The sequence below is a fragment of the Mus musculus genome, chromosome 13 (assembly GCF_000001635.26).
Source record: "Mus musculus strain C57BL/6J chromosome 13, GRCm38.p6 C57BL/6J".
In the NCBI taxonomy this organism is placed as follows: Eukaryota; Metazoa; Chordata; class Mammalia; order Rodentia; family Muridae; genus Mus; species Mus musculus.
In genome coordinates, this window is record NC_000079.6 from 10558145 (window position 1) to 10584299 (window position 26155).

Sequence of the window (26155 nt, forward strand, 5' to 3'; positions counted from 1 at the left end):
TCTCTGCTTCTTTTCATGAGCACATGAAGGAAATAAACGCTATACTACCAATGAAATAAAATGCAGCATGCATGGGAGGGACACCTGAGGAATAAATGATTTCTAAATACCGAATTTATTTTTATTTTTTTTCTTCACAAAAGAATAGTAATTTATTTTAAGGTAAATAAAATGCTTAATTTTCTTTTTCCCCCTACCTTGAGTTTTCTTAAAAGTATATCTTTTTCTCATACAATATACATAATATTCCTCTACCCTTTCTAGTTCCTACACATCTCTTTCCCACCCAGATCCCCTCCCTTTCTGTCTTTCATTAGAAAACAATAGGCTTCTAAGAGATAAGAACCAAACACAGCAAAATAAAATATTATATGGCAAGAACATTTGTGGACAGTGAACTGAATTGGACTACTGTATATCTAGCTACAGTTCTCATGGGTAAATTGAATTATTTTAGAGTTTCAATTTTATAAGAAGTATATATTATACTTGATGAATTTATTAAGTAGTAAATTAAACTATCTTTTTTTTCCTTTTTTTTAATTAGGTATTTTTCTCATTTACATTTTCAATGCTATCCCAAAAGTCTGCCATACCCACCCCCCCAACCCCTACCCACCCACTCCCCCTTTTTGGCCCTGGGGTTCCCCTGTACTGGGGCATATAAAGTTTGCAAGTCCAATGGGCCTCTCTTTGCAGTGATGGCCGACTAGGCCATCTTTTGATACATATGCAACTAGAGACAAGAGCTCCGGGGTACTTCTTAGTTCATATTGTTGTTCCACCTATAGGGTTGCAGTTCCCTTTAGCTCCTTGGGTAATTTCTCTAGCTCCTCCATTGGGGGCCGTGTGACCCATCCAATAGCTGACTGTGAGCATCCACTTCTGTGTTTGCTAGGCCCCAGTATAGTCTCACAAGAGACAGCTACATCTGGGTCCTTTCAGCAAAATCTTTCTAGTGTATGCAATGGTGACAGCGTTTGGAAGCTGATTATGGGATGGGTCCCTGCATATGGCAATCACTAGATGGTCCATCCTTTCGTCACAGCTCCAAAGAGACAACTTCGTTACAACTCTGAAGAACCATTTTAGGACAGAACACTACAACATTCATATAAAATATTTGCCTATAGCAATAAACAAGGTAAATATAAAATTTTTAAAAGTGAGTACCTAAGTTAAATGTTCCATGAACTAATCTAGGAAAATGTCAGAGAGATAAACACAAACAAGAGGAGAGGGGAGCAAAAGCCACCCAAGTGCTCCAGTCACTGCAGCTGTGCTGTTCTTGCTCAAACCCCACCATAATTTATAAATCAATCCCCTTGTCCCCCTGTTTTCTCAGGGAGGAGGGATGGATAAGGCCCACTGCATAACCATCAGTCATGACCATGGTACTGTGTTTACTTAAGCTCAGAAGATAAGAAAAGAGACAGGACATTCTACCTCATAGCCTCTCCTGCAACTCTAAAATGGTTTTCTAAAAAATAAAACTTCTGGGACTAGAGATATGGCTTAGAGGAGTGTTTCTCAACCTTCCTAACGCTGCAGCCCTTTAATACAATTCCTCGTGTTGTGGTGGCCCCAACCATAACATTATTTTTGTCTGCCACCTCATAACTGTGATTTTGCTGCTGGTATGAATCATAATGTAAATATATGTGTTTTCTAACAGTCTTAGGCAACCCCTGTGAAAAGGTCACTTGATCCCCAAGGGGCTCCTCACACACTGGTTGAGAACCTCTGGCTTAGATGTAAATGTTGTTTTTATTTCCTCAGATGAGGAGAAGAGATGAGAGCTGTACCCCAGCTGTGTGAATATACAGTTTAGGCTGAGTTCAGAGTGTTTCCTTCTCTGTTCTATCTACTAGCAGGCCTAGGACTGAAAGCTTCTAGCCTCTGAACAACCTAATCTTTGACAAACCTGAATCTTGAAGGCTTCAGCTTCCAGCCTTCATCTTCTAACACAGGCCTCGAATGTTTCAGCCTCTGAGACTTTGCTGCTGAATAAACTCACCCTTTCTAGCTCTTTCTGATCTCTGGCTGGCTGGCTGTTCTTGCCCCAAATCCTCTCTAAGCTAAGTGATTCAAACTAGCTTCCCTGGGCTTCTGATTGAATTGCTCTAATTTACTTCATGCTAACTTTGGTAATATATTCTAATCTTCTAGATCCTTCTCATTCCCAAATTCATTCTTCCTTCACATGTGTCTAGCTTGTTTCATATGCCACCTGTTTGTGTAAGACTGTTCCAGTAAAACTGCCACACATGCTATTGCCATCTTTTCTCCCTGTGCTGGTCTTAAGCGGCCTCTCTTTCCTGTGCTGTTCTCATGAAAGTCGGACATAATCCATTTCTGACTCATTTTGTCAAATTTTTCTCTGATTTCACTTTGTCTGCCCCTCAATTAGATTTCATCTTTAACCATGTCTATTTCTCCTACAAATTAACCTTACCTTTGCTGTTAGGGAATAAAGGTGTGTACTAAGGATGTGTCTATATCCAGAGTATGTCGATTTTCCAGTTGAATCACATAGCCCTAAAAGGTCTATGTGATGTGACCCCTTGCCAGAGAATCCATGTTGCTGGATTAAAATTCCTCTATACTTAGATCTGGTATGCATAATGCTCTTGCAGAGAACTCCAAGCAGGTTTCCAACACTCATGTAGGGTGGCTCACAACTCACAACTGCCTGTAACTCAAGCCTCAGAAGATCTGACACTCTTTCCTAAGCGCTATGCACACACACACACACACACACACACACACACACACACACACACGCACACGGTCTTTAAGAACCAAATAAGGAAACTTCCTAATAGTCATTAAATCTTTCTTGTACTTTTGAAGAAAGCAGGTTGAAGCTAGAGGAGCTTTCTAGCTTTTTAAATTTATTTTAAGATAGAAAATTCTGTACTGTCACAAAGAGATAAATATGTAAGCATATGGGAAATGTTATAAATGTGTTTCAAATGTTTTTTCAGAGCATTTAAATGATATGTAATTAGGTCAAGCTATTCAAATTTACATTTCATTTAAAGAAGCAAAGGATAGATATTCAAATTACAACCTTCTCTTGACTCAGTACATGACCAGATTCCCTTTAAGCCCTACGGGTGTAAATGGAAATGAACTCATTAGCTAATAAGGGTATTAACTAATAATCATGCTAATTCTATAGAATCATTTTTGAGTGATTAATTTGAAATCCTGTATAATATGCTATAGAGCTAATGTGACTTATGTGTAGATAATTTTAAAAGAATCTCTTTTTTGTTTTGTTTTGTTTTATTATTGTTGTTGCTTTGAGACAAGGTTTCTCTGTATAGCCCTGGCTGTCCTGGAACTCACTTTGAGACCAATCTACACACAACTATTAATGAATATTTAGCATTGTATACATAGTAATATACATTCCCTAATTCTTCCTACATATGCTCTTAATCAAAAAAATTTTGGACTTGAATTCTCATAATGTAACTTGGACATTTATAAACTAAACTTTGCCTTTCTCCTTTTAGTTACTTCATCATGATTTAAAATAATGAATTTTAAGTTTGATTCAACTGCTATAAAGGTCTTGTTTATTTAAAAGCACAGGCCAACATCAAACCAACAGTTTTGTGGTATTTATCTTGAAACTATCTTGAAACAATACTGAGTAAATCTTTTAAGTCCAGGTCAATGGACAGTGATGGTTGACCTGTGGACCAGTGCCCATTCCTTTTAGCAAGGTCTGGGGGTAACAGCTTCAATAATTAAAAAGCAAATGGCTTTAAACAATTTTCAGAATGAGTCATCTAAATCTGTACCACTGTTATCCATTGACAGTGACATTCATCCATGTCCTTATTGAAAAACTCTGAGATGCTCCAGAGTTTTGCTGTCCATTAGAGAAACCAAGGGAGAAAAGGCAAGGTCAAAATTGTATGGACATTTGCTCAGAATGGTAGTGTTATGGTAGTGGTGCTTTGAGGGTGAAATATTCATGTGATACTTGGAGGAAAACACACAGGAGAGCCCAATTCAGCCTCAAGCAATCGATAGATGCTTTGCAAAGTAAGCTGTGCCTCTGCAGAGATGTCATTTCTCCTTTCTCTGTAGTGTATATAAGACTAGCATGTCTTCTCCAATAATATTCATGTGTGTGTGTGTGTGTGTGTGTAGGCCAAAACATCTCCTGTAGTATTTGCTTACTAATTTCTTGTTTAGTTTTAGTTCTTTTTTTGAGACAGGCTTGTCTGAGAGTCACCTTGAACTCTTCATTCTTCTGACTCCATCTTCAAGAGAGCTGAAATTATAGGCATGCATCATCATACTTAATCTATGTGGTACTGGAGGTTGAACCCATAGGGGTGTTTGTGTGTGTGTGCTTGTGTGTGTGTGTGTGAAATGAACACACCAGCCCACATGTGTTCATTTTTAATGCCTTCTGTTATAATCATAAAATTAAAAGCTGGAAGTAAAACTTATCAAAGAAACAAAGCAATGAAATTATGTTCTGTTTACTATGATGAGAATGACATGAGACTAACCATTTACATCATGATGCAGTCAAGTAGTGTACTCTAAGTCATGTAAATGCCAACAGAAAGAATCAATGATGTCAGGGTTGGAGATGTCTCAGTGAGTCAAAAGCTTTGCCACACAACTGAATCATTCTAACACCCACATAAAGAGCCAAACATAACAATGTATATTTTTAAAACCTAACTCTATGGGGCAGGAGACAGGAGGGTCCCTAGTACTAATGGCTGGCTAGTTCAGACTTTACTATGTTCCCAATTCAATGAGAGACTCTCCAAAGAATAATTTAACACAGGGCTATAGGAATTGATCAGTGATTGTGTTGTGCTTGTTTCACAATTATGAGGACCAAAGTTCATACCTCAACACACACATAGTAAGCTGGACATCTTGAAAGTATAACTTTATTACACACACACACACACACACACACACACACACACACACACACACACACACGTAATAGGAAAACCATCCATTCTATTATGGTCCCTGAGCTAAGTGGGATTTTCCTTGTTGTGTTTATGGGTCCTGTGTTATTGTTTTCACACTGACAATTAATTTAACAGGGAATTTGTGCTTCAGTAATGTACTTTCAGCTTGTCATGTTACATGGTTGAGAGGAGGAAAGCAGAATTTGTAACTGCAGTAAGGCCTTTTCTGCATACAAAGCAGGACTCCCTAGCATTTTCAAGGTGGGTAATGGGCTGTGAAGGATGAAATATAAATAAGTTCCAATGATGCTTCTCTCCTTCACTGCCCAAATCACTTACTCAGAATTTTGTTAATCATTCATTACCAAAAACTCTCTTCATTATTATGTTCAACACGTACAGATTTAATGGAAAATACTTCAAAGCTTTGAAAATCTGTCTGAAACGTATTTTAAATCTACTGGTAAATACAGTCATACTTTTCTTATTTTAGATTTAATGTTGAACATTTGATGAAAATAATGTCTTAAAGGTAGCAGCCCTGATCTGATGTCATCTGGCTTTCGTCAACCCTAGCATGTGCTAGTAGTGTACTTTCTGGAAGACAGGATATGGAAAGATGATCCAGTGAATTACTCTAAGATAATTGCCCAGAGAATAGTTCTATTTGATGACTTTTGTCAAAATCAGATTGATTTATTCTTTATTAACTCAATTCAGAAACGTTAAGTGCCCCAGTGGGCTTGCTAATGAAAACAAATGACCAAGAAATACTTGTATGTAATTCTTGTTTTTGCTGACCAAGAAAGGTCATGTTTCTCTAAATTTGTGTTCTCTCCTAGAACAGTCACAATCACAACACATAAACTGAGTGCACTAAAGTGTGGAGAGTTGTGTCTATGTGCTGAAGTCACCATTCCCATGGGAACTATGATTATGTTACTGAATATGAATGTCTAGGATTTTACACACATACACATGCAAGGAAACAAAAAAAGCAAGCAAACATACAAACAAACAAACAAACAAATCAGAAGAGAGGGCTAGAGAGCTGTCTCTGTCATATAGTGATTTTCCAGAGGTCTCATTTTCAGTGTCCACACCAGGCAGATCACAACTTGAAACTCCAGCTCCAGCTCTAGAGGAACCTAACAACCCAACATTCTTTTCCGGGTTCCTTGGGCACACATACACACAAATATACACACACATAATTTTTAAATTGTTTTGTAGATTATAATATAACTTTATCATTTTCTCTTCCATTTCTTCCCTTCTAACCTTCTCATGTACCCATCTTTGACAGCTTTCAAACTTATAGCCTCCTTTTTCTTTAATTGTTGTGATATACATATATGTAAATATGTAAACGCAACATGTTCAGTCTGTACATTGTTACTTGTATGCATGTTTTTTAGGGCTGACCACATGCTATTGGATAACTAATTGGTGTGCGGTTCAGTGGGAAGACTATTTCTCTCGCTCTCAGCATTCCTCAGCTGCTAGTAGGTCTTTGTGCATGAATAAGACCTTGTGAGCTTTCTCCACCCACAGTAGCAAATCTATTGATGTTGCTCTTCTTCAGCTCATGTTTAAGCAGTCCTGCTGGTGAGACTTTATAGAAATAGCTTCTGACATTCCCAGGAGACACAATCTCACAGCAAACTCCCTATTCCTCTGACATTTACAATCTTTCTACCCTCTCTTCTGCAATATTCCTGGGCCTTAGATGTAGTTGTATTGTAGATATATCATTGGAATTGACCTCTACACCTGCATTCTGATTGGTTGGAAATCTCTGTAATGTTCTCATTCTATAGCAAAGAGCATTTTCCTTGATGAGGCATAAAGACTACACTTATCTGTGGGCATAAAGACAAATATTTAGCATATAGTTAGGAATTGTGCTGTTTTAGTAAAATGGTGGTTATAGGTTCTTCAGGATACATGACTTCAATAGCCCTGGGTAGTAGGGTAGATTTTCAGTACCAGGCATGGTTTCCATCTTATCAAGTGGACTTTAAGTCCAATTAGAGAGCTACTGGTTACCACCAAGTTATGTGAACAGCTACTGAACTCTTAGGCTTACTGTGTCATGCTGGTTGTTGTGGATCATAGGCATCATAGCTAAGTGAAGTGATGTAGCTTCTCTCTTTTGGAAGTTTGCATGATACCTTCAGGCATTGTGAAAGCTAGTCTGGACGGAGGGGGCTTTCAGGTCAGTGAGAGTTTAGAAGATTCTGAGCCCTGTGCCTGAAGTGTTTGTTCTCTTCAGCAACAGGAACTTAACTTCCACCTCTGTGGGCCCAGCAAAGGAAATAGCCATGAACAGTAATAGTTGAGGAGATTTTTGGACAGCCCACACCAACAACTCAAAAGAGGGCTTCTCATGCCTGCTGCTGGGGTTTTTGTTAGATGGTCTATAGATCTTGCACGAGCAGTTATCCCAGAAAGGAATTTTTTATTTCAACTATAAATGTATGTTTATACAAGGATTTACATGTATTATAGATATTTTAGAAAAGTTAAATAGTTAATACACAATTATTTCTTAGAACTTTTCAGACACCCTTACCCTTATTTTATCTTCCTCCATCCTTCTGTATCATTTTCTCTTCCCCCTCCCCCTATTAGAGCTCTCTTTTTCCATTTACCCAATCAGATAGTTCATACCCTCTTATTCCACTCTCTACTGATACCCCTCAAAAAGAAAAACAAAACAGAAGATAAATTTTGTGGGAAAAACATATTCCTGCTTGTGTAATAATATAGTTATTATTTTAGTTATAAAATTTAAAACAATTAACTCATATTTGCTGTAGAAACTTTAGCTGATTTGCCTCTAAAATTGTGAATTGCACTTAATGATGTTTATTTCATATTTTGGGTAATATTTGGTCGCAACCTGCCAGACTTCATGCTGTGACAGGCATAGGTATTTGTGTTTTCAAAATCCAGTAAATAGCATTGCTTCAGGGTTATGTTAATCCTCCAAAGGATTGCCAAATTCTCTTGTTAGTCAAGTTCACTTTATAAATTATTTCATTTTATTGTCACAATTTCATGTCCTGTGGATATCAACAATTTTTAAATGCCTTTCCTTGTTCTTAGTTATTTCTGAATAATTATAATATAAAACCAATAAAAGCTTTCATTGAGTGATAACTGACAAAATGCAAAGAAGATGGATTATACTTTTATTTATATTTCATGTTGATATCAATGGATATTAGCTCCTTTGTATCTCTAATAATTTCTATTTTATTTACTTTACACCTCTATCATAGCCTCCTCTCCCTCCTCCTATTCAAGTCCCACCCTTACAAATACCTCCTGCCATTGCCTCCTCCCCTTTGCCTCAGAGAAGGGGAAGACACCTTGGGTACCACCCTACTCTGGGACATCTAGTCCCAGCAGGACTAGCCACATCTTCTCTCCACAGGGAGTGGTAGTTTGGGCTGGGGAAGAGGATCCAATAGCAGGGAACAGAGAGAGACACAGGCCCTGCTCCACTTGTTAGAGGTACCATATGAAGACCAAGCTGTGCATTTGCTACAAATGTATAAAGGGGTCTAGGTCTACCCCAGCATGTTCCTGGTTGGTGACCAAGTCTCTGTGAGCCCCCATGGGCCCGAGTTAGTTGACTCTGTAGGACTTCTTGTTGTGACTCTGACTCCTCTGACTTGATCAATTTTATACCCCACTCTTCCACAAGACTCCCTGACTATCTGTATATGCCTCCATCCACTGCTGGATGAAGCCTCTCAGGAGACAGTTATGCTAGGTCCTTGTCTGAAGGCAGAGCAGAGGATCATTAATAGGGTCAGAAGCTGGCTCTCTCACATCGGATGGTTCTCAAGTTGGCACAGCCCATTGGTTGGCTGTTCCCTCAGTCTTTGCTTCATTTTTATCCTTGCACATCTTGTAGGCAAGAAACATTTGGAGTTGAAGGTACTGTGGGTGGATTGCTTCTGAACTGCAAGTTCAGTAAAGAATTTCAAATTTTTTATCTCATTTTGGGGAAGCAACAGGAATCAAGTGATACATCAGGAAGGTATAAGAGAAATAGATGTAAGTCAAACCTAGAGGGGACAGCAGGTGGGGACAATGGTAGAGTCAGACAAGGGGATGAGCGGACTGTGTCTGAGGAGTACACCATTGTGAAGGTAAAAGCCCCCATGGGCTAGGAGATGAATAATTGCCTTAAAGTCCCTATTGGACTTTACCTATTGGATAAAGTGAACTTTTGACAGAGAAATGAGAGCCAATAGTGTAGCCCATCACTGGGGCTTCTTCTGCAAGTTTGAGGCATCAGGGTTGGATCCACAGCACTACAGAAAAAGAAAACTACAAACTCATGTAGAAAATCATTCAAAACTCTATAACCAAATGCTTTTCATTTTGTTTTAAACTTTGAAGAGAAAAATGGCATAGTAAAGAAAGAAAATGACACTATAACCTTGTCTAGTCATAAAATTAAAAATTAAAATTATAGAACAGTTACAAAGCTGATGATAATAAGATTTGAAAGAAACTTCCATTTGACAAAACCAAGGTAGAGCTTAGTCTACTTATGATATACTACATATGTATAGGATGTATACATATATTGTTATTTACATCATTATTTAATTAGATATTATAGGATAATCAATGTTTTATCTACCACCTATTATACTAATATTTTGCATATATTTATGGATAAACAGGTAACACATTCAAACATAATCTACATTTCCCATACCCATGGCTTTCATTCTTTCTTTCTGTCCATGGGAACTCTGACCTTCTTCCTCATGGGAGTGACTCACTTTTCATCTGTACTGAAGCTTATTTTGGGGTGTTTTTTCCTGTTTCCCAGCTTATATGACTCTGACACTTTCTATACCAGAGGATTTCCAACCTTTATACTGTTGTACTTGTCAGAGTTCATCTTCTTTGCTGGACACTAGTAGAAGGCGATATATCATAGTTCTGTACCATGGCATCCCTGTTATATGTTATTTAGACATTAAAAGCTATTTTCTATTTCTGGTGGTTTGAATAGGAATGGCCCCCAGAGACTCATGTATTTGAACGCTTGACCCATAGAGAGTGGCACTATTCAAAGGTGTGGCCTTGTTGGAGAAAGTATCATTGTGGGTGCGGACTTTGAGGTCTTATATGCTCAAGCTATGCTCAGTGTGATATACAATCACTTCTGTTGCCTGAAGATCAAGATATAGAACTCCCAGCAACCTTCTCCAGTACCATGTTTGCCTGCACACCACCAGGACTAAGCCTCTGAAATTGTAAGCCAGCCTTCCATTGTAAGAGCTGTTGTGGTCATGATGTCTCTTCACAGCAATAGAAACACTAACTAAGACACTGTTAAAGTGAACAATGGCCTTAGGAGCAACCTATCAACCACTGGAATAAGGAAATGAATAGGCAATTCTAAAGAACTTACATGGCCTAAGTTTTACCTTGTTCTACATTGATAATATAAACAAATACAAATTAAAACATTTCTTTATACCATACCAATGACATACGTATTAATTTTATATATTATACATCATTTATTTAACAAATTAATATATTTCTATCATACCAATCATACACACACACACACACACATACACACACACACACACACATATATATATATATATATATATATATATATATATATATATACATCTGAATCTCCTTTCTAATTCAAATGCACATATCCTGTGTTAAAGAAGAATTAATGATAATTGTTATTGTGGGTGTGATGAAATATAGCTCACAAATCACTCATTTTATGAATCCCATTTGCTAAAAATTCCCTTTTTACAACTGAATGCTATTCACCATAAAATTATATTAATAAAGTAATTTCACTGACTATGTATGTGATCTGAAGCTTCTGAAATTATTTCTGGTAAAGCTCAAAAATATTTTTTTAAATCAGCATCCATGTCTCCTTGATTGTGCTGAAGACAGCAGGAGAGGCAGCGCTGCTGATGCACCAAATATATGTGTTCACCCAGCACAACCACAGCAGGTAGTGATATAAAATACAATGAATGAAAAGAAGCTCCGCCAATGAGTCTCATTTGTGTTTGCAGATGGATGAGTCTGGGGTTTCAAAATAAATACATTTTCTAAGATTAAAGATCTAGAATTAATAAGTTAACATCATTAAAATTGTGATTAAATTAGAAATGTTAAAAATCTACCTAATTACTTTTTGTAAACGAGGAGCAAGGTGGAGGTGAGTTGCCCCCCACCCCTTCTTTCGAATCAAGGAACAGCTACTCATTTATTTCAACCATTGTATTTTAGTCAGCCTTATTCTATTAATAGGGACAACGAGCCATAGGTAAAGGTGTCAGAGTAGCACATTTTGCACAGCACTGCACAGCAGAGCATCAGGCTCCCAGACTCACAAGGGTGGGGAAGTCCTTCAGGCTTCAACCAAAAGGGTGAACTCTGCAAAGCACTCTTGTTTAAAAGGAGACTGCTGGAAACCACAAGTATTTGCTCCTGTCAACACAATATCTTCCATTCTGCTCAATCTATTATGTTATTTTTTATTATCAGAAATAGGGTGATCACTCTAAGTGGATTAGTGGTTCACCAAGATCTTTTATCCCTTGAATGAGAGAAGGTCTGCTCTTTATTGATTTGTATGATTGTCTATTTGAAGATAATTCTGTGTCAGGCAGGCAGGAGGAAAATTTCTCATGATATGAAGAAAAATATATTTATACATTTACATACACATATATGTGTACGTGTATGTGTATATGTATGTATATGTGTATGTGTATGTGTTTGTGTATGTGTTTGTGTATGTGTATGTGTGTGTGTGTGTGTGTGTGTGTGTGTGTGTGTATGTGTGTGTATGTGTATGTGTATGTGTATGTGTATGTGTATGTGTATGTGTATGTGTATGTGTATGTATAGGTTTCAGAGTTTGCCACAGTGTGGAAGTGGAATTCTTTCCTTCACCTCATGGAAAACAGGGACTGAATTTTGCTCATTAGGCTGGAAGGCATGTGCCTTTAGCTGCTGATTGATCTCTTCCATCCAGAAGTGAGAACTTACATTTCTGTGTTTACCTAGGCTGAAAAATGTTAGGATGGAAATCATGTACCTAAGTATTATGATGGAATGGGACCTTTATCACAGGCATGCTGCTCACCCTCCTTAGAGTGTCACTGAATTCTGTGAAAAAGACCTAGTTTAGGGACGTGCATCTGCTGGCTATCCGGCTTTTTCTAAAGTCAGAAATCAGTGTTGCAGGACAGGGCAGTTTGGCACCTGTGCATTCTCAGCTGGGTCACAGGGTCATAGCAAAGTTGTTCATATTACAGTGACCCGAGGGTATTTATCAAGGCTGATTAATGAGGGCCTTCCTGTGTGTTAATTTTTTTCAATTTTTTATTAGATATTTTCTTCATTTACATTTCAAATGCTATCCCGAAAGCCCCCCCCCATACACTCCCCCCGCCCTGCTTCTAAGTTTCTAAGACCAAGGGGCCTCTCTTCCCAATGATGGCCAACTAGGCCATCTTCTGCTACATATGCAACTAGAGACACGAGCTCTGGGGGTACTTGTTAGTTCATATTGGTGTTCCACCTGTAGGGTTGCAGACCCGTTCAGCTTCTTAGGTACTTTCTCTAGCTCCTCCACTGGGGGCCCTGTGTTCTATCCACTAGATGGAAATATTTTCTTTTTTAATAGATAGAATAAGAATTAAAAATCTGGGCGGTGGTTTTATAAATAGTGCACATTCTACATTTTATTTTTATTTATTAAATGTGGATGAGTGTTCTGTCAGCATATATGTCTGTTCGTCACTTGTGTGCCTGGTGCTGCTGAGACCTGGAGGAAGACACACAATGCCTTGGAACTGGCATTACTGAGGGTTGCCGTGAACTGAACCTATTCCTTTGGAAGAGTAGACAATTCTCTTAATTGTCCAATACACACATTACATTGTTAATAATGTCTAGAAGTGTACACTAAGAAAGTCAAACATTGTTGTTCACATGGAACTCTCAAGAATTACGTGCGTGCACACACAAACACATACACACACACACCTACTCAAATATGCTCATATATTCACACATTCTCATACACACATAAATGCTGACATTCATGGCCACAGACTTACAAACACTCAAATACATACTTTGAAACTTCAAAGCACTCTGCACATACTCACAAATACTCAGGTCCATGCTTCCCAAATTCATTCATGAACAAACACACATTGCTTTACACAGAAACTCCCTCAAGCACACACTGTAAATTCTATCACGGGGGGTGGAGGGAAAATTTCCAGTTCAAATCTTAAAAAATATGCTGTAGGGTAGGACTCTGGAGTCTAATCTTACCATTGTAGAAGAAGTGTTTCCAGAGTTTCCCTAGTCTATATTTGCAGGATGGCTTCAAAGAATCATAAAGGTAAAATTTCTGTGGTCATGCATGTCCCATCAGTCAGAAAGTTAAGAGAAGAGTTCAGAGTTCATCATTGACTTGGACATAGAGTTAGTTATCTGTAGTTGGGAGGTGAACAATAGAAAGAAAAGACAGGAAACCATGAACAGGGAGATCAGGCACAGCCTCCCACACAGGTAGCTTTCTCCTTCATTGGTCTACATGTCTAGTACAAAGCTAACAGAGTACTTTCAAAGGCAGACAGTGTTTTCCTTAAGTTTGAATAGGCTAGCCAGGCGTGGTGGCACACACCTTTAACCCCAGCAATTGGGAGGCAGAGGCAGGTAGATCTTTGTGTGTTTGAGGCCACCAGGTCTACATCTTAAATTTTAGGACAACCAAGGCTATGCAGAGAGACCCTATCTCAAAAATAAGTGAAATAAAAATAAATTAAGAAAGAAAGAAAGGAAGGAAGGAAGGAAGGAAGGAAGGAAGGAAGGAAGGAAGAAATGCATCCATGTAAAACTCCTGACATGATCCCTGGACTGCCATTCGCAAGAGGCAGGATGTAAACAACCATTGTTACTGTTGTTCCAAATGTTCTCAGCTGGGCTCTAAGAGTATTCATTCCTGGCTGTAGATTCTCTCTGAGTCTCCTGAGCACGTGGGGGCGTCCTTGCTTCCTGCTTCACAAAGTGCTGTGCTAGAGGGTTTGCTGGATGAAAGGCAAAGAGAAAACAAAGCCCAGTGATTGTACAAAAGTTAAGATGCACAGGTCTTCCTCATTCACAACATCTGAAATTCCCCAGCCAAGGGAGCCAAGGGCAGCACCACACTTAGATAACAGAATCCTTTGAATTCGTCCCCCCTCTTTGATGGTATCCTTAGCTAACTTTGGGGAAGCCACTTACCTTCAGGCAGTCCAAATGCCTTTATAAAATAACACAGATACTGCAAGGAGGATCTGTTTCCCAAGGGACCTCCCAGTCCTAAAGGACACAGCATATGTGACATGCTTTCATAGTCAGAAATCATGCTGAAAATGTCAATTAAGTCAATTATATAATGACATTCTGGAATGCTAAACATATGTTGTCAACCTAAGCTAAAATCTCAATTGGGGGAAGAGTCTGGTAACAGAATGGAAATGTGTTTTCTAATCCCTGCCTGCCTTTCCTCAAATGACTTCTTGAGTATTTATTTTCCCTTTAAAGTAGATGCTTTACTTCCATCTGAACAAAATGCTCTGCACTCCCACCAGTTAACAGGGAAATCAAAGTGTCCTCATCTGACCAGAACCATCACTGGAAATGCCAAAGCTTAGACCAACACACAAACAATGGAACTCAACATGGCTTAGCACCTTAAGTGCTTTATCTACATTCATCTATAGATAGCACACATGAACGCTCAAGTACTGATTTAACACATATATGCAACACTCTTCTGGTCTCCAGGTCAATTCCCCCAGCCACACACACTCAGAGACACGCGCGCACGAGCGCGCACACGGGAACACCAAGGCCAAGAAGTGGGAGTGGGTGGGGGATCGTGTGGGGGACTTTTGGGATAGCATTGGAAATGTAAATGAAATAAATACCTAATTTTTAAAAAGAAATGAAATAGCTAAAAAAAAAAAAAAAGTGTTATCCTCATGGTTGAACCACCATCTAAGTCAAGCTCTAAGGCAACTCCCACCTTCTATAGCCCTTTGGTATCAGCAAATAAACTTGAGGTTGTGGAGAAGGATAGCTCATTATAGCCTTAGTGAGCCTAAATCAGGACATTAACTGAGAAAAGTAACTTAAATTTAATTCAAAACCCACCCAAGGAGTTACCACTCAGATATAGTTCTATATCTGTCCCACATTGTCCCTAGTATCCTAAGCTGACTGTGATCTGGGTAAATGAGACAGCTCACTGTGAACTCAAGCCAAATCCACCTCCAGAGTTGTCAAATATCGGGTCAGGGAATGAGTGAACTCTGGTGAGATCAGAGAAGGTCCTAGAAGACTCTAGAAGACCCTTCACACAGAGATGCCTTTGTGGAAACATTGCATGTGCCTTCTGGGAGCTACAGCAGCCAGAACCTGTCCTGATTTAGGTAAGCACACCAACTTTACCAAAGTACCTTAGAGTTATAGTGGATGTAGGAATGCAATGTATAAAGAGTTCGAAATATCATAGAAACATTGTATGTAGTTTGATTGACATTGCCTAGAGTTGAAAAGGCAAAGAAGAGAAAACAAGCAACTAGTTGGTTAAGCTAATGCCCGTGTGCACAGAAGCCAACTTTATGGTGTTAGGTTTTTGTTGTGATGGTAGTGGTATGGTTTTATTTTGTTTTTAAATAGAAATACATTTTTGAGACATTGGCTACTCAAGATGACAAAAAGAAAATGTACAACTCTATCCTCTTGGTTAGGTGATACTGTAGGACTTATAGAAAGGACAGAGAACCTACTTATTGAATGGATAGTGGGGGAATGCTTTACAATTGGCTTTCTTAGATATAGATGTTCATTGTGCCTCTTCACGGCTCTTATGTATCCTTCTGGAGTGAGTTGTATTATGTACAGGGGACTTGAGCTTATGAGATCTGACAGACATGGATGTTGTGCCAGGATCCTAAGTGGTGGGTGACTGGCTTGGGTTTTGATTGTTTGCCTTTTCCCCCCAACATTTTTCTAGCATCTATCTATTACTGTGTCTTCTGTTTATTATAATTTATGAGTGCAGGAAAAATGAAAAAAAATCATAGAACAAGGAGCTCTCAGTAAACTTTGGGTCTTAACTATTCTCACATCTGAATAAGGACTGTGGCTAACAGGATTTAAATACCACGGACCTCTGTAATTATCTGAACTTAACTTATCTGACTGTGAGTTTGGGGGTTGATGGAGGGGACTCGTGTTAAGGAATACACAACAGACTTTACCATTGTTCTCCTGAAATCCATGTAATATTAACTTTTAAGAAATTCTAGGTGGAATATACATTCTCAAGTCTTAAATAATTTATGTAGACTCTTGTTAGCAGGAATATACTAATAAGTGGTTAAAATGAGGGTGTTATGACTTTGTGTGACACTTACTGAAACCAAATAAATCTGTTTATGATGGAGACAGAAAATGGTACAATCATTAAGACAGAGTACACTTACAAATGGAGCGATGATCAAGAACAGGCAACAATTAACCTGAATTTGGCCTGAGAACCAACTAGCTAAGAGCTTGCACTGGTGAATTATAGCCAGACTCAGGACATGTGCTAACTGAAAGCAGACAAGTAGATTCTAGTAGCATGTAGCAGAGGTGATGATAGTAAAGCCAGGTCACTGATTCCCAGAAATCCCAGTGATTCAAATGAGGGGTGCTAGCCAATCCCCTTCCTCTGTGCATCTTCAGACCATGTCGGCTTGACCACACCACTTGTTAAGGTTCTCCAAACTAGTCCTGGTTCATGAATATTCTTTGCTCAATTAAACCAGGGTGTATTTAACTTGTCGGAGATCTTTTCTTTCAGCACAACAGACTTTCATTTCATAGAGACAAGGCTTGACAATCCAACAAATGATCATTTTGCTAATTTCATATTCATGGGTGACTCATGACTCCTGTAGCGATACCGTCAAGCCTCCTTTGTGAGAGGCGACAGCTGCTTTCCATTTAAGCCTCATCAACAAACAGGTTTTTTTTTTTTTCTTCCTTTATGAAGAGGCTGTGTCAGGAATAATTCCTTTGCTTAACATGGAGGTAGCTTTTCATGTTTAGAAAAGTATATTTAGCAAGGACTACATATTGGACTGAGGCTTTGCGCTTTAGAACATCCAACCCTCTTGAACCCCAGAATGGCAGTGGAGCACGGTGCTTTAGAATTGACAGACTTGAACACAGATTTTATTTGGCCACCAGTCTCTGGATGACATTAGGATGTATGAATTTTTGAGACACCTATAGGTTTTCTAGGTAAAATCCCACTGTGAGACTCATGGAAACTCGCGCATAAGATCTTACATTTATCCCAAGTACTTTATTTTCTGTTTCTTAGTCAAATATGCCCATCTCCCACCCAGTCCTCATGCCTCTGATTTCAATAGTCTTGTGGGCAGTGCTCCTAACATGGCTACTTTTCATCCAGTTTTGTTTCCCCCAGTTCTTGGTAATGAATAATCACACCCCTTTTCTTCTCCAAGGGTATTCCTGATAACACAATAAGACATTGAGAAATCAATGAAATAAAATATTGTTGAATGTGCAGGACAGCTATTTCTGTTAAATTGCCATCACAGAGCCCCCCTTTCTGTGTGTGTATGTATGTCTGACTCTTTCTCTCTGTCTCTCTGTGTGCATATCTGACTCTGTCTCTATTTGTCTCTGCCTTTTTCTGTGTCTGTCTCTCTGTATCTCTGTCTCTCTATTTGACTCTGTCACTATCTGTCTCTGTCTCTCTCTATGTCTCTTTCTCTGTCTCTCTCTGTATCTGTCTGTGTGTCTGACTCTGTCTCTGTCTATCTGTCTTTGTCTCTCTCTATGTCTCTCTCCTGTCTCTTCCTCTGTCTCTGTCTGTGTGTGCATGTGAGCATGCATGTGTGAGTCTCTCTGTCTCTCTCTTTGTGTGTGTGTGACTCTGTCTCTGTCTCTGTCTCTCTATATGCCTCTCTCTATCTCTCTCTATGTCTCTGTGTATGTGCATGCACATGCATGTGTGTGCACGTGTGCATGTGTATACACGTATGTGTGAAACTCTCTGTCTCTGTGTCTCTGTCTCTGTGTCTCTCTCTCTTTCTCTCTCTCTCTGTTTGATAAGTGGTCTATATATGGTCACTCCAGATGACTGACATTGCTATAGCTCTGTTCACCATGAAGCTGTCACAGTGAGTACTCTCTTTACTTCATCCATCTGCTCTGAGGAATAAAGTGCTTTTCATTTTCCTTCCTTGGCCAAGTCTTCAGCCAGTTTCCTCTTCATTCGTTTTACAGAAGTGACTTGTAAACCGTGCAATATGATGGACACTCTACTCCTTCAAATCTTTTATTCTTTTCTGCTAAAAAGAGAGCTTTCCAAGCTGAACTGAACTTTTGCAGAAAAAGATGTATGTTCCTAAAATGAATAAAAGAAATCTTTGCCTAGATTGATTAACATTATGGAGTGTCTCAACTCATTATGGGTTTATTTTCTTCTAGTAGTTTCATTATATGACAGGGTATATATATATGAATGACAGGGTTTTTCGAGACAGGGTTTCTCTGTATAGCCCTGGCTGTTCTGGAACTCACTTTGTAGACCAGGCTGGCCTCAAACTCAGAAATCTGCCTGCCTCTGCCTCCTGAGTGCTGGGATTAAAGGCGTGCCCCACCACTGCCGGGCTAGTTTCATGTTATATATTTTAATTCAGTTTGAGATTATCTGTGCTCATGGTGAGATGTAAAGGTTTGATTCCATTCCTCTGTACCTGGATATTCAGTTTCCCCATCACTTTCTTAAAGAGATTTTCCATTCATCTACCCCGTTCCTGGCACCTTTGTTAAAATTCTTTTGTGTAGAAACAGAATCAGAGTCTGTCTGTTTTCTACCATTGGTTAATATGTCTGTTTTAATGTCAGCTCAGCACCCTGCTGTGATGGTTTCTATAGTGTGATTATCTGAGATTAGATTCTATGATGTTTTCCATTTTGTTACTTTTACTTGAAATTGCTTTGGGGTCCTTTGTTACCACAAAGGTAGAAATTTTGGGGTTGTTTTTCTACCTCTCTGAAAAGTGCCCTTTGTATTTTGATGGAAATTGTATTATATTTGTAGGTTACTACAAATCCAGCCTAATGTAGTAATAGTATCTTAGGGTTTTTTTTTCCTATGCAAAAACATGGCATATTTTTCATTTATTTGTATCTATTTCAATTTACTTCATTTCCTTTTTATAGATTTTAGTGGAGAAATATTTTACCCCCTTGGTTAAATTTATTTCTAGGTATTGTATTATACTAGACCATTATAATTGAAGTTACCTTCTGAAATTCTTATTTTGATATTCCACTATTACTGCAGAGGAACAATATTAACTCTTGCATAATGCTTTGCTGCTTCTCAATGACTTGAATTCATTTATTAGACTGAGTAGCTTTTTAAAAAAATATGGCTACTAGAGTTTTCCGTGTTCAAGATTATATTACCTGCAAAAAAATATTTTTTTTCTTTCCAATTTGGCTAGCATTTATTTCTCTTCCCTGGTGTGTGTGTGTGTGTGTGTGTGTGTGTGTGTGTGTGTGTGTATACTTCATTACCATGTTGAATAGTGGTGTTCTTCTCATCTTATTAATTTTTTCAAGAGAAATTCTTTCACTTTTTCTCAGATATTGTGATGATAGCTGTAGATCTTTTTGTGGCCTTTATGTGATGGAACACTTACATATAGATTGTGAATTTTTGTTCTCAGAAGAATGCTGAATTTTATGATGCAGGGCAGTGGGCATGGGGGAATAAAGGGAGTGGGAGAAAACCTGAATCCCACCAGAGTTCGGTGCAGACATGGGAGGACTGCAACATGCTTTCTACACGGCCCTGGGTGGGTGTCTGGCTATGGGAAGCCACTGAACCCAGCCCGCCAGTGGGCAGACAAGGGGCAGTCCAAGGTTTCTGGGCCTCACTGAGGCCAAAGATAACAGGTTCTCAGTCTCAGGCATCCCAGATGCCGCTGGACACTGCAGAAGAGCTGAGAACAAAATGGGGGCCCCAGGAGTGTCTCGGTCATCCCCAGGGCCGAAGGGAGGAGAGGGCAGGAAGAGAAGGAACACTGGGGGAGCACTAGGTGGTTCCCACATGGGCGAGAGTCCTTGGTCTGGTCCTTGGCTGGAGCATAGAAAGGCCTTCCAGCAGGAGGTTAGACAGCTCTTTAGGGGAAAGCCTATCCCATAGTTCTGCTGGGCCTTGATGAGCAGAGAGTCTGTTTTAGAGATTTATTGTGGAAAGGCAGGGAGAAAAAGGGAAGGTAGAAAGAGGGAGACTGGCCATGGAGAAGGGGGAAAGGGAGGGAGAGAAGGAGGTCTAGAGATGAGAGTAAGAAAGGTGAGAGCTTAATAGAGGAGGGACCACGCATCTCCTTTTATAGTGAGCTGGGCTGCCTTGCTGTTGCCAGGTGGGGTGGAGCATACCTGGCTATAGTCAGGTAACTGTGAGGGTGGAGTCTAGCTAGACTGCTAGGAGCTTGTAGCTTTGTCTGGGTGACTGATAGTCACAGAATTATGGAGTGGGGGGCTCTGTGGTGTCAGGCACCTGTCTCTGGGAACGTGGCTCACTGTTCCATTCCTTGTAGAGTTTCCTACTGGGTCTCAGGAGCAAGCCTCATTCAACCAAAACAGGCTGCCTTTCAAGGCCCCACATTGTGATACATCTTTGTTGTTGTTGTTGTTTTGTAACCATGGACACATTCATTTGTATTTTATTCTTCATGCTTTAAATTGGGGTGTCATTTTGTAAATTGGCAGCTGTCATTGAATCCCTCTGACTGTCCAGTGGATCATGGTAGTGATCTTTTTTATGTGACATTAGAATTTTTAACAGTGTTTTGTTGAATATTTTCGTATAAATGTTCACTGAAGATTTTGTTTTGAAGTTTTATTTATTTTTTTTATAGTTACAACTGGTTTTGGTATTGGCCTAATGCTGGTTTCATAGAATAAATCTGCATGAATTCATACCCTTTGATTTTGTGAAATTATTTGAAAACAATTAGTATTATCTCTTGTTAATTATTTTGTAGAATTCAGCAGTGAAACCATCCACCCCTATACTTTCCTTTGATGGGAGATTTATTTTTTTATTAGTGTTCAATTGCCATCTCATTATTGGTATATTCAGATTTTTTGAACTTTTTCCTCATCATTTAATGAAGGCAGAATGTGTCTGGAAATTTCTCACTTTCTCCTAATTAGTCCATTTCCTCTAAGATTTCTGGTTTGTTGGTATATAATTACTCAAGATGTTGCCCTTCATTTTTGATCTTTTAGTAGTCACTTAAAATGTCTTATTTTTCATTTCTTATTTATTCAAATCTTCTTTATTTCCCTTAGTTAATGTAATTAAAGTCTTGAGAACTTTATCTTTCTTGAAGACAAACCATAAACACCATGGTCTGTTTTGTTAACCTTCTTCCTTATTTGCCTAAGCTCTATTTCATTTATTTCTGTGATAATCTTTCTGATTTCTTTTCTTCTATTAAGGGTTGAATTGCTCTTGTCTTCTTCACTTGTTGACCTAGAGTTGATTCACTATTAGTTTGAGATCATTTCTATGTGATACAAGCAGTTGTTTTTGGTTTAGTGTGTTTCCACGGTTTTTTGTTTTGTTTTGTTTTGTTTTGTTTTGTTTTGTTTTGTTTTGTTCTGTTCTGTTCTGTTTTGTGTTTTGGCCTCAGGGAAGGGTTAAATTTTTCTTTGCACCTTGTTTCCTCATGGTTAGAAGCATATGGTTTGATATCCACATGTTTGTAAGGTTTCTAATTTTTCCTGTCATTAGTTTGTAGTTTTCTCCCATTTCCATCAGAAAGATACTTGGTATGACTCCTGCCTTCTTGTTCTGTGAAGCTTTGTTTTATTGCCTAACTTGGTCTATGCTAGAGAATATGTCACATTCAATTGGAAAGACATAAATTTGTGCACTGTTGGATCAGATGTTTCATGAATGCCTGTTAGGTCTATTTGGTCCAAAGCACTCCTGACCTCTGATAGTTTTACTGTTTTCCAGATATGTGAATGCTGGTCGTGTGTGTGTGTGTGTGTGTGTGTGTGTGTGTGTGTGATATCTCAGTGCATAAAACACTGTGTCTCTCTTCTAGAAGTTTCTATGGTAGGTTATAGATTATGTCCCCTATAATAGATAGGACAACAATATTAACACTTTTTTTTCATTTGAGAGTACTCTGAGGCAGCTGTCTCTGGGTAACAGTCTCTTTTGACCACTTTATTACAATGAGTTTTTGTCATCTAATGACATTTTCATCATAGAATTGTCATGATAGATGATGTTGAACTTTAATAGTCACCAACAAACACACAGTTTTGATGCTATTTTTCTGACAGCAGTGATGAATTTTTACCATTTCTTGCTGTTGTTGTTTGTTTCAATCTCATACTGTGATAAGATAGTTTATTATAAAATCTTACAGAATTTAACTTTGATGGAGTAGCACTGGGCTTTTGGACCACATTAAGAAGCTTGCTCTCAATGATCTTACCATCAAAATAGTCAAAATATAATCTTTATTCCAAGTGTATGTGTTTCTTACTCTCACCCTTTGTACAACCACGGTCCAGCTTCTCCTGAGTCTAAAATCACCTTTGGGTAATTTGCAACATAATGTCTTATTATTGATTTATTTATGACTTTATTGATTGGTAGTGATAATAGTTTATCAGTCAATGTTGCCATGTGAGCTAAATATAGTTGAGAATTTTGTATGTGTTCCTAAGCTCAGGTATTTCTTTAATGGAAATAAAATAATCTGATAAGGGGACAATCTTTGCAACAAGATAAAAGATTTCTTTAAAAAATGGTCATTCTCTCACTACAATTTTGTGTTTGAGGAATTTAAAATTCTAACATGGACTGGGCAAAGCTCCTGAGGAGCTATTGGCACTTAGTGTCTGATGAGAGACTGAGGAGGCTCATGTTTCCTTGGGGAGGTTGTACGTTGTCCATGTCCCATTGTGTGGCCTTCCACTCATACATGCATGGACAGTGCTAATTAGTTCTAGTGGGCTATTAAGAATATAGTAATAATACAACTGAGATAATTTGGCAGGTCCCAAGGGAACTCAGAGAAAGATAGTGTGCAATCAATAAGTTCTTAAAAATTATATACATGTATTAAGTTGTCAAATAATGAATACAATTACTAGAAAACCCCCATGTTCCACATTCTCAAGGTGAATGCCTATTAAACATGATTCTAGTTCCATTCTTTCATCCAAGAAGCCTAAAAGTTGGTGAGAACTGTCCCCTGCACCGTGGTCACAGCAAATTTCATCACAGACAGAGTCTCTTGTCTCCTGGAATTCACAGTGTAGTTAAACTGTAAAAAACAAACAAATGAGAACAACAAAAACCAAGTAAATTCAAATGAATAGAACAATTCCATACCGTGGTAGAAGGAGACTGTGCTCTAGTGCATTTGTTTTACCAGAGCTTTCTTTTTTGCCTTTTTCTCACAAAAGCTACACTTTCTATACAAGGTAAGCCTGGATTTCAAAGGTGCATCCAAGCATCCCTTCATTTCTCAGGTCACTCCAACAGTTTCCCTTCAGCTCTGTCTGCAGCTTTGATATTCCTGCTATATGCAAACACTGCAGAGATAGAGTGGCTGAACCTTTACCACATTAGCAAAGCATGACTACAGTGCTGGGTCTTTAATTCATCAACAACACAAAAGAGTAAATGTGTTTAAAAAGAATTTGATGTCTCAAAATTAGCAATGAGTGATAGAAACTGAAGCTAGAAGGTAGCTGCTCAGAGTGTGAGCATATGAGCAAGCAGAAGCAGCCCAATGTTAAGACTGGAACCTCATGGCCCAGGCCACATGAATTTCAAAACAGAAATAAACACCTTCATCAGCAGCAAGCTAGAAATTATCCCTCTTTTCCCCAAAGGATTTTAAGCTCAATATCCAAAACAAGCCGGAGGAAACAGCAGTATAGTATTCCTCTCTGGTTCTCAGTTATCTCTGCTTTATATTTTCACAACCAGCCCAGGCTCACATGCCAGTCCCACAGGGATGCTGGAAATAGATGAGCATGCTACATGATTTTGCATTTCCTATTCCTTAGATAGACTCAGATGAGAAGAGGTGATGTTTCTGATTTTCTGACCTCTCTGTTTGGCAAATGTAGGATATGATGAAATGAAGGTGAATCTTGGAGCAAGTTCTGTCACACATTCTCCTTAATAGGAATTCAAACAAGTCTTACTTCCTTGGGCCACTTGAGGTTCCAGGTCTTTGTTTTTGTATTTTGAATACCACCTTCTTTCAGGAAAGATGAGATCATGTGTCCACATCATGATCCAGGTAGACCATGAAGCAAAAGAAATAGGTCTTATTATTTGCTTAAGTGGTCTGCTTCTGAATTCTGAGTCTGAATGGGGCTATCAGCTGCAGAATCTGAAAAGAGCTAGGCTCAATTGATCCTTGACCAAGCAGCATGCTGGTCAATGGGTACCTTTTGGGCATTCTCAAGGCCCCTTTTGTTAATTAACATAATCTACATTAAGAGCTAAAATATTGTGGAAGAGTTATATCTGGATTATGACTTTGTGATTAATAGATTCTTCTATAATACATGATACTGAAGTTAAGAAACTGCTTCTAAAGTAAAGTAAAATAAAATAGAGTAAAATAAGTTTAAAGCTCAATGAAATGAAAATAATGTCATGCAGAAATTCAGCTGTGTATCAAGGTGGTCAAGGGATATGGAGCTTAAAAACATACATATTAGACTAGGTTGGGAATGTGGCTCAGTTGCTAGAGTGCTTATCCAAAATGTTCAAATCCCTGAGTTCGATTTGTAGCAGTTCATAAAACATGTGCATACCTTTATGTAATGTGTAGTTTTACACTCTACCTGCCTTTGCTCTGGGAAGAGACTATGCTATCAGCCCCTACCCAGATTCCCTTGAATCCTTAGATAAAATACACAGAAACATAGTTGCTCAACTGCAACTTGCCTTCTGACACAATTGCTGGGTGCTACTATCTCCTGCCTAGAAAACTTGCCCTTATCTATACTCTTAGCTCTGTACCTCTCACCTGCCCTAAATGTCAGTGGTCAGTCCCATCTAGCCCCTGCCAAACATCCCTGACCGCCTATCTATAGTAGTGGCCACAAGCCGCAGCTCCTCCTGAGACCTCACATGGCTACTGCATTCTTCTCCCTCCTAAACACTGCAAAACTCCTTTCCTTCTTTATGTCTGCCTTTTCCCTCCAGGGACATGGAAGTGCCCCCTCTACCTTCTGCCCATCAATGGTCTCATAGCTTTCTTTACTAGCAGATCAAGAACCAATTGGGGAAGAGGAACTTAGCATCACCCCTATACCTTTATCTCAGCACTTGGAAGGTGAAGGCAGAAGGATCAAGAGTTCAGCTAGATGGTAAATTCTAGGCTAGAATAACCATATGAAACCTTGAGACTCTCTCAAAAGCAAAAATATCAAAAAATCATAAATCAAAGCAAAACAGCACTGGGGAGATGGCTCAACGATAAAACACTTGCTATGTAAGCCCAAGGATCATAGTTGTTCTGATGCCCAGAGCTCATGTAGATGCCCGGTAGGTTTGGAAGCTCACCTGTAATGTCAGTGTTCAAAACAAGGATTAACTAAAACAGAAAAGCCAAACAAAAGAAACAAACAAACAAACAAACAAAAAAACCCAGCAGAAATAAAGTACAAAGGGTATTCCAATGCTCTAGGCTGAAGAGAAGCCTTTTAGTTCAGAGTTCATGCTGTTCTTGTCAAAGATGGGAGTTCAGTTCTCAGCACCACAGTGCATAGCTTATATATACCTTTAACTTCAGCTCCAGGACAGCTGATAGACACATATTTAGAAATAAATTAAATCTTAAAACAACAACAACAAAACAAACCACTATCTTCCAAGCTAAACCTAGTATTTCTTTAAAATCTGCACTCCATCTTCCATTAGTAATCACTAGGTGTATATTTAAGTCTATGAATGAAAGTTCATCAAATCCAGGGAGCTTGTCTAAATAGTTCAACATGAT

General features: G+C 38.7%; 1 long non-coding RNA gene across 1 annotated transcript in view; it reads left to right on the forward strand.

Moving 5' to 3' along the window:
- The window catches only part of Gm26861, a 314369-nt gene that overhangs the window by 198666 nt on the left and 89548 nt on the right, over positions 1-26155 (forward strand). The gene's annotated exons all lie outside the window — the stretch shown is intronic.